Raw genomic sequence first — 10,687 nt, forward strand, 5'->3', positions numbered from 1 at the left:
ATCATGGTCCTTCGCTCATATTTATAATATAATCGTGGTCATTCACTCATATTTATAATATAAACGTGGTCATTCATTCATATTTATAATATAAACGTGGTCCTTCACTCATATTTATAATATAAACGTGGTCCTTCGCTCTGATTTATAAAATAAACGTGGTCCTTCGCTCATGTTTATCACGTAATCATGGTCCCTCGTTCATATTTATCACGTAATCATAGTCCTTCGCTAATATTTATCACGTAAACATGGTCCTTCGCTCATATTTGTCACGTAATCATGGTCCTTCGCTCATATTTATAATATAAACGTGGTCCTTCACTCATATTTATAATATAAATGTGGTCCTTCGCTCATATTTATAATATAAACGTGGTCCTTCGCTCTTATTTAAATTAAAAACGTGATCCTTCGCTCATATTTATAATATAAACGTGTTCCTTCGCTCATATTTATAATACAAACGTGGTCCTTCGCTCATATTTATAATATAAATGTGGTCCTTCGCTCATATTTATAATATAAACGTGGACCTTCGCTCGTGTTTATCACGTAATCATGGTCCTTCGCTCATATTTATCACGTAAACATGGTCCTTCGCTAATATTTATCACGTAAACATGGTCCTTCGCTCATGTTTGTCACGTAATCATGGTCCTTGGCTCATATTTATAATATAAACGTGGTCCTTCACTCATATTTATAATATAAACGTGGTCCTTCGCTCATATTTATAATATAAACGTGGTCCTTCGCTCATATTTATCACGTAATCATGGCCCTTCGCTCATATTTATAATATAAACGTGGTCCTTCGCTCATGTTTATCACGTAATCATGGTCCTTCGCTCATATTTATCACGTAATCATAGTCCTTCGCTCATATTTATAATATAATCGTGGTCCTTCGCTCATATTAGCCACGTAATCATGGTCATTCGCTCATATTTACAATAAAAACGAGGTCCTTCGCTCATATTTATATTATAATTGTGGTCCTTCACTCATATTTATAATATAAACGTGGTCCTTCGCTCTGATATATAATATAAACGTGGCCCTTCGCTCTGATTTATAAAATAAACGTGGTCCTTCGCTCATATTTATCACGTAATCATGGTCCTTCGTTCGTATTTATCACGTACTCATGGTCCTTCGCTCCTATTTATCACGTAATCATCGCTCATATTTATAACATGAACGTGGTCCTTCGCTCATATTTATAACGTACTCATGGCCCTTCGATTATATTTATAATATAAACGTGGTCCTTCGCTCATATTTATAATATAAATGTGGTCCTTCGCTCATATTTATAATATAAACGTGTACCTTCGCTCATATTTATAATATAAACGTGGTCCTTCGCTCATATTTATCACGTAATCATGGCCCTTCGCTCATATTTATAATATAAACGTGGTCCTTCGTTCATGTTTATCACGTAATCATGGACCTTCGCTCATATTTATCACGTAATCATAGTCCTTCGCTCATATTTATAATATAAACGTGGTCCTTCGCTCATATTTATCACGTAATCATGGTCCTTCGCTTATATTTATAATATAAACGTGGTCCTTCGCTCATATTTATAATATAATCGTGGTCCTTCGCTCATATTTATCACGTACTCATGGTCCTTCGCTCATATTTATCACGTAATCATCGCTCATATTTATAATATGTACGTTTCCCATCGCTCATATTTATAATATAAACGTGGTCCTTCGCTCATATTTATTACGTAAACATGGTCCTTCGCTCATATTTGTCACGTAATCATGGTCCTTCGCTCATATTTATAATATAAACGTGGTCCTTCACTCATATTTATAAAATAAACGTGGTCCTTCGCTCACATTTATCACGTACTCATGGTCCTTCGGTCGTATTTATCACGTACTCATGGTCCTTCGCTCCTATTTATCACGTAATCATCGCTCATATTTATAACATGAACGTGGTCCTTCGCTCATATTTATCACGTAATCATAGTCCTTCGCTCATATTTATAATATAATCGTGGTCCTTCGCTCATATTAGCCACGTAATCATGGTCATTCGCTCATATTTACAATAAAAACGAGGTCCTTCGCTCATATTTATATTATAATTGTGGTCCTTCACTCATATTTATAATATAAACGTGGTCCTTCGCTCTGATTTATAATATAAACGTGGCCCTTCGCTCTGATTTATAAAATAAACGTGGTCCTTCGCTCATATTTATCACGTAATCATGGTCCTTCGGTCGTATTTATCACGTACTCATGGTCCTTCGCTCCTATTTATCACGTAATCATCGCTCATATTTATAACATGAACGTGGTCCTTCGCTCATATTTATAACGTACTCATGGCCCTTCGATCATATTTATAATATAAACGTTGTCCTTCGCTCATATTTATATTATAATTGTGGTCCTTCGCTCCTATTTATCACGTACTCATGGTCCTTCGCTCATATTTATCACGTAATCATCGCTCATATTTATAATATGAACGTGGCCCTTCGCTCATATTTATAACGTACTCATGGCCCTTCGATTATATTTATAATATAAACGTGGTCCTTCGCTCATATTTATAATATAAATGTGGTCCTTCGCTCATATTTATAATATAAACGTGTACCTTCGCTCATATTTATAATATAAACGTGGTCCTTCGCTCATATTTATCACGTAATCATGGCCCTTCGCTCATATTTATAATATAAACGTGGTCCTTCGTTCATGTTTATCACGTAATCATGGACCTTCGCTCATATTTATCACGTAATCATAGTCCTTCGCTCATATTTATAATATAAACGTGGTCCTTCGCTCATATTTATCACGTAATCATGGTCCTTCGCTTATATTTATAATATAAACGTGGTCCTTCGCTCATATTTATAATATAATCGTGGTCCTTCGCTCATATTTATCACGTACTCATGGTCCTTCGCTCATATTTATCACGTAATCATCGCTCATATTTATAATATGTACGTGGCCCATCGCTCATATTTATAATATAAACGTGGTCCTTCGCTCATATTTATCACGTAAACATGGTCCTTCGCTCATATTTGTCACGTAATCATGGTCCTTCGCTCATATTTATAATATAAACGTGGTCCTTCACTCATATTTATAAAATAAACGTGGTCCTTCGCTCACATTTATCACGTACTCATGGTCCTTCGGTCGTATTTATCACGTACTCATGGTCCTTCGCTCCTATTTATCACGTAATCATCGCTCATATTTATAACATGAACGTGGTCCTTCGCTCATATTTATCACGTAATCATAGTCCTTCGCTCATATTTATAATATAATCGTGGTCCTTCGCTCATATTAGCCACGTAATCATGGTCATTCGCTCATATTTACAATAAAAACGAGGTCCTTCGCTCATATTTATATTATAATTGTGGTCCTTCACTCATATTTATAATATAAACGTGGTCCTTCGCTCTGATTTATAATATAAACGTGGCCCTTCGCTCTGATTTATAAAATAAACGTGGTCCTTCTCTCATATTTATCACGTAATCATGGTCCTTCGGTCGTATTTATCACGTACTCATGGTCCTTCGCTCCTATTTATCACGTAATCATCGCTCATATTTATAACATGAACGTGGTCCTTCGCTCATATTTATAACGTACTCATGGCCCTTCGATCATATTTATAATATAAACGTGGTCCTTCGCTCATATTTATATTATAATTGTGGTCCTTCGCTCCTATTTATCACGTACTCATGGTCCTTCGCTCATATTTATTACGTAATCATCGCTCATATTTATAATATGAACGTGGCCCTTCGCTCATATTTATAATATAAACGTGGTCCTTCGCTCATATTTATAATATAAACGTGGTCCTTCGCTCATGTTTATCACGTAATCATGGTCCTTCGCTCATATTTATCACGTAATCATAGTCCTTCGCTAATATTTATCACGTAAACATGGTCCTTCGCTCATATTTGTCACGTAATCATGGTCCTTCGCTCATATTTATAATATAAACGTGGTCCTTCACTCATATTTATAATATAAACGTGGTCCTTCGCTCTGATTTATAAAATAAACGTGGTCCTTCGCTCATGTTTATCACGTAATCATGGTCCTTCGCTCATATTTATCACGTAATCATAGTCCTTCGCTAATATTTATCACGTAAACATGGTCCTTCGCTCATATTTGTCACGTAATCATGGTCCTTCGCTCATATTTATCACGTACTCATGGTCCTTCGCTCATATTTATCACGTAATCATCGCTCATATTTATAATATGAACGTGGCCCTTCGCTCATATTTATAATATAAACGTGGTCCTTCGCTCATATTTATAATATAAACGTGGTCCTTCGCTCATGTTTATCACGTAATCATGGTCCTTCGCTCATATTTATCACGTAAACATGGTCCTTCGCTCATATTTGTCACGTAATCATGGTCCTTCGCTCATATATATAATATAAACGTGGTCCTTCACTCATATTTATACTATAAACGTGGCCCTTCGCTCTGATTTATAAAATAAACGTGGTCCTTCGCTCATATTTATCACGTAATCATGGTCCTTCGGTCGTATTTATCACGTACTCATGGTCCTTCGCTCCTATTTATCACGTAATCATCGCTCATATTTATAACATGAACGTGGTTCTTCGCTCATATTTATAACGTACTCATGGCCCTTCGCTCATATTTATAATATAAACGTGGTCCTTCGCTCATATTTATAATATAAACGTGGTCCTTCGCTCATATTTATAACGTACTCATGGCCCTTCGCTCATATTTATCACGTAATCATAGTCCTTCGCTAATATTTATCACGTAAACATGGTCCTTCGCTCATATTTGTCACGTAATCATGGTCCTTCGCTCATACTTATAATATAAACGTGGTCCTTTACTCATATTTATAATATAAACGTGGTCCTTCACTCATATTTATAAAATAAACGTGGTCCTTCGCTCATGTTTATCACGTAATCATGGTCCTTCGCTCATATTTATCACGTAATCATAGTCCTTCGCTAATATTTATCACGTAAACATGGTCCTTCGCTCATATTTGTCACGTAATCATGGTCCTTCGCTCATATTTATAATATAAACGTGGTCCTTCACTCATATTTATAATATAAACTTGGTCCTTCGCTCATATTTATAATATAATCGTGGTCCTTCGCTCATATTTATAATATAAACCGTGGTCCTTCGCTCATATTTGTCTCGTAATCACGGTCCTTCGCTCAAATTTATAATATAAACCGTGGTCCTTCGCTTATATTTGTCTCGTAATCACGGTCCTTCGCTCATATTTATAATATAATCATGGTCATTCGCTCATATTTACAATAAAAACGAGGTCCTTCGCTCATATTTATATTATAATTGTGGTCCTTCGCTCCTATTTATCACGTACTCATGGTCCTTCGCTCATATTTATAACGTAATCATCGCTCATATTTATAATATGAACGTGGCCCTTCGCTCATATTTATAATATAAACGTGGTCCTTCGCTCATATTTATAATATAAACGTGGTCCTTCGCTCATGTTTATCACGTAATCATGGTCCTTCGCTCATATTTATCACGTAATCATAGTCCTTCGCTAATATTTATCACGTAAACATGGTCCTTCGCTCATATTTGTCACGTAATCATGGTCCTTCGCTCATATTTATAATATAAACGTGGTCCTTCACTCATATTTATAATATAAACGTGGTCCTTCGCTCTGATTTATAAAATAAACGTGGTCCTTCGCTCATGTTTATCACGTAATCATGGTCCTTCGCTCATATTTATCACGTAATCATAGTCCTTCGCTAATATTTATCACGTAAACATGGTCCTTCGCTCATATTTGTCACGTAATCATGGTCCTTCGCTCATATTTATCACGTACTCATGGTCCTTCGCTCATATTTATCACGTAATCATCGCTCATATTTATAATATGAACGTGGCCCTTCGCTCATATTTATAATATAAACGTGGTCCTTCGCTCATATTTATAATATAAACGTGGTCCTTCGCTCATGTTTATCACGTAATCATGGTCCTTCGCTCATATTTATCACGTAAACATGGTCCTTCGCTCATATTTGTCACGTAATCATGGTCCTTCGCTCATATATATAATATAAACGTGGTCCTTCACTCATATTTATACTATAAACGTGGCCCTTCGCTCTGATTTATAAAATAAACGTGGTCCTTCGCTCATATTTATCACGTAATCATGGTCCTTCGGTCGTATTTATCACGTACTCATGGTCCTTCGCTCCTATTTATCACGTAATCATCGCTCATATTTATAACATGAACGTGGTTCTTCGCTCATATTTATAACGTACTCATGGCCCTTCGCTCATATTTATAATATAAACGTGGTCCTTCGCTCATATTTATAATATAAACGTGGTCCTTCGCTCATATTTATAACGTACTCATGGCCCTTCGCTCATATTTATAATATAAACGTGGTCCTTCGCTCATGTTTATCACGTAATCATGGTCCTTCGCTCATATTTATCACGTAATCATAGTCCTTCGCTAATATTTATCACGTAAACATGGTCCTTCGCTCATATTTGTCACGTAATCATGGTCCTTCGCTCATATTTATAATATAAACGTGGTCCTTTACTCATATTTATAATATAAACGTGGTCCTTCACTCATATTTATAAAATAAACGTGGTCCTTCGCTCATGTTTATCACGTAATCATGGTCCTTCGCTCATATTTATCACGTAATCATAGTCCTTCGCTAATATTTATCACGTAAACATGGTCCTTCGCTCATATTTGTCACGTAATCATGGTCCTTCGCTCATATTTATAATATAAACGTGGTCCTTCACTCATATTTATAATATAAACTTGGTCCTTCGCTCATATTTATAATATAAACGTGGTCCTTCGCTATTATTTAAAATAAAAACGTGGTCCTTCGCTCAAATTTATAATATAAACGTGGTCCTTCGCTCATATTTATCACGTAATCATGGTCCTTCGCTCATATTTATAATATAAACGTGTTCCTTCGCTCATGTTTATAATATAATCGTGGTCCTTCGCTCATATTTATAATATAAACCGTGGTCCTTCGCTCATATTTGTCACGTAATCACGGTCCTTCGCTCATATTTATAATATAATCGTGGTCCTTCGCTCATATTAGCCACGTAATCATGGTCATTCGCTCATATTTACAATAAAAACGAGGTCCTTCGCTCATATTTATATTATAATTGTGGTCCTTCGCTCCTATTTATCACGTACTCATGGTCCTTCGCTCATATTTATCACGTAATCATCGCTCATATATATAATATGAACGTGGCCCTTCGCTCTTATTTATAATATAAACGTGGTCCTTCGCTCGTATTTATAATATAAACGTGGTCCTTCGCTCATATTTATCATGTAATCATGGCCCTTCGCTCATATGTATAATATAAACGTAGTCCTTCGCTCATATTTCTAATATAAACGTGGTCCTTCGCTCATATTTATAATATAAACGTGGTACTCATGGTCCTTCGCTCATATTTATAACGTAATCATCGCTCATATTTATAATATGAACGTGGCCCTTCGCTCATATTTATAATATAAACGTGGTCCTTCGCTCATATTTATAATATAAACGTGGTCCTTCGCTCATGTTTATCACGTAATCATGGTCCTTCGCTCATATTTATCACGTAATCATAGTCCTTCGCTAATATTTATCACGTAAACATGGTCCTTCGCTCATATTTGTCACGTAATCATGGTCCTTCGCTCATATTTATAATATAAACGTGGTCCTTCACTCATATTTATAATATAAACGTGGTCCTTCACTCATATTTATAATATAAACGTGGTCCTTCGCTCTGATTTATAAAATAAACGTGGTCCTTCGCTCATGTTTATCACGTAATCATGGTCCTTCGCTCATATTTATCACGTAATCATAGTCCTTCGCTAATATTTATCACGTAAACATGGTCCTTCGCTCATATTTGTCACGTAATCATGGTCCTTCGCTCATATTTATCACGTACTCATGGTCCTTCGCTCATATTTATCACGTAATCATCGCTCATATTTATAATATGAACGTGGCCCTTCGCTCATATTTATAATATAAACGTGGTCCTTCGCTCATATTTATAATATAAACGTGGTCCTTCGCTCATGTTTATCACGTAATCATGGTCCTTCGCTCATATTTATCACGTAAACATGGTCCTTCGCTCATATTTGTCACGTAATCATGGTCCTTCGCTCATATATATAATATAAACGTGGTCCTTCACTCATATTTATACTATAAACGTGGCCCTTCGCTCTGATTTATAAAATAAACGTGGTCCTTCGCTCATATTTATCACGTAATCATGGTCCTTCGGTCGTATTTATCACGTACTCATGGTCCTTCGCTCCTATTTATCACGTAATCATCGCTCATATTTATAACATGAACGTGGTTCTTCGCTCATATTTATAACGTACTCATGGCCCTTCGCTCATATTTATAATATAAACGTGGTCCTTTGCTCATATTTATAATATAAACGTGGTCCTTCGCTCATATTTATAACGTACTCATGGCCCTTCGCTCATATTTATAATATAAACGTGGTCCTTCGCTCATGTTTATCACGTAATCATGGTCCTTCGCTCATATTTATCACGTAATCATAGTCCTTCGCTAATATTTATCACGTAAACATGGTCCTTCGCTCATATTTGTCACGTAATCATGGTCCTTCGCTCATATTTATAATATAAACGTGGTCCTTTACTCATATTTATAATATAAACGTGGTCCTTCACTCATATTTATAAAATAAACGTGGTCCTTCGCTCATGTTTATCACGTAATCATGGTCCTTCGCTCATATTTATCACGTAATCATAGTCCTTCGCTAATATTTATCACGTAAACATGGTCCTTCGCTCATATTTGTCACGTAATCATGGTCCTTCGCTCATATTTATAATATAAACGTGGTCCTTCACTCATATTTATAATATAAACTTGGTCCTTCGCTCATATTTATAATATAAACGTGGTCCTTCGCTATTATTTAAAATAAAAACGTGGTCCTTCGCTCATATTTATAATATAAACGTGGTCCTTCGCTCATATTTATCACGTAATCATGGTCCTTCGCTCATATTTATAATATAAACGTGTTCCTTCGCTCATGTTTATAATATAATCGTGGTCCTTCGCTCATATTTATAATATAAACCGTGGTCCTTCGCTCATATTTGTCACGTAATCACGGTCCTTCGCTCATATTTATAATATAATCGTGGTCCTTCGCTCATATTAGCCACGTAATCATGGTCATTCGCTCATATTTACAATAAAAACGAGGTCCTTCGCTCATATTTATATTATAATTGTGGTCCTTCGCTCCTATTTATCACGTACTCATGGTCCTTCGCTCATATTTATCACGTAATCATCGCTCATATTTATAATATGAACGTGGCCCTTCGCTCTTATTTATAATATAAACGTGGTCCTTCGCTCGTATTTATGATATAAACGTGGTCCTTCGCTCATATTTATCATGTAATCATGGCCCTTCGCTCATATGTATAATATAAACGTAGTCCTTCGCTCAATATTTATCACGTAATCGTGGTCCTTCGCTCTTATTTAAAATAAAAACGTGGTCGTCACTGTTCGCTCATATTTATATTATAAACGTGAGCCTTCGCCCATATTTATCACGTAATCATGGTCCTTCGCTCATATTTATAATATAAACGTGGTCCTTCGCTCTTATTTAAAATAAAAACGTGGTCCTTCGCTCATATTTATAATATAAACGTGGTCCTTCGCTCATATTTATAATATAAACGTGGTCCTTCGCTCATGTTTATCACGTAATCATGGTCCTTCGCTCATATTTATCACGTAAACATGGTCCTTCGCTCATATTTGTCACGTAATCATGGTCCTTCGCTCATATATATAATATAAACGTGGTCCTTCACTCATATTTATACTATAAACGTGGCCCTTCGCTCTGATTTATAAAATAAACGTGGTCCTTCGCTCATATTTATCACGTAATCATGGTCCTTCGGTCGTATTTATCACGTACTCATGGTCCTTCGCTCCTATTTATCACGTAATCATCGCTCATATTTATAACATGAACGTGGTTCTTCGCTCATATTTATAACGTACTCATGGCCCTTCGCTCATATTTATAATATAAACGTGGTCCTTCGCTCATATTTATAATATAAACGTGGTCCTTCGCTCATATTTATAACGTACTCATGGCCCTTCGCTCATATTTATCACGTAATCATAGTCCTTCGCTAATATTTATCAAGTAAACATGGTCCTTCGCTCATATTTGTCACGTAATCATGGTCCTTCGCTCATACTTATAATATAAACGTGGTCCTTTACTCATATTTATAATATAAACGTGGTCCTTCACTCATATTTATAAAATAAACGTGGTCCTTCGCTCATGTTTATCACGTAATCATGGTCCTTCGCTCATATTTATCACGTAATCATAGTCCTTCGCTAATATTTATCACGTAAACATGGTCCTTCGCTCATATTTGTCACGTAATCATGGTCCTTCGCTCATATTTATAATATAAACGTGGTCCTTCACTCAT

The sequence above is a fragment of the Saccoglossus kowalevskii genome, chromosome 14 (assembly GCF_978046115.1).
Source record: "Saccoglossus kowalevskii chromosome 14, keSacKowa6.1, whole genome shotgun sequence".
Lineage (NCBI taxonomy): Eukaryota > Metazoa > Hemichordata > Enteropneusta > Harrimaniidae > Saccoglossus > Saccoglossus kowalevskii.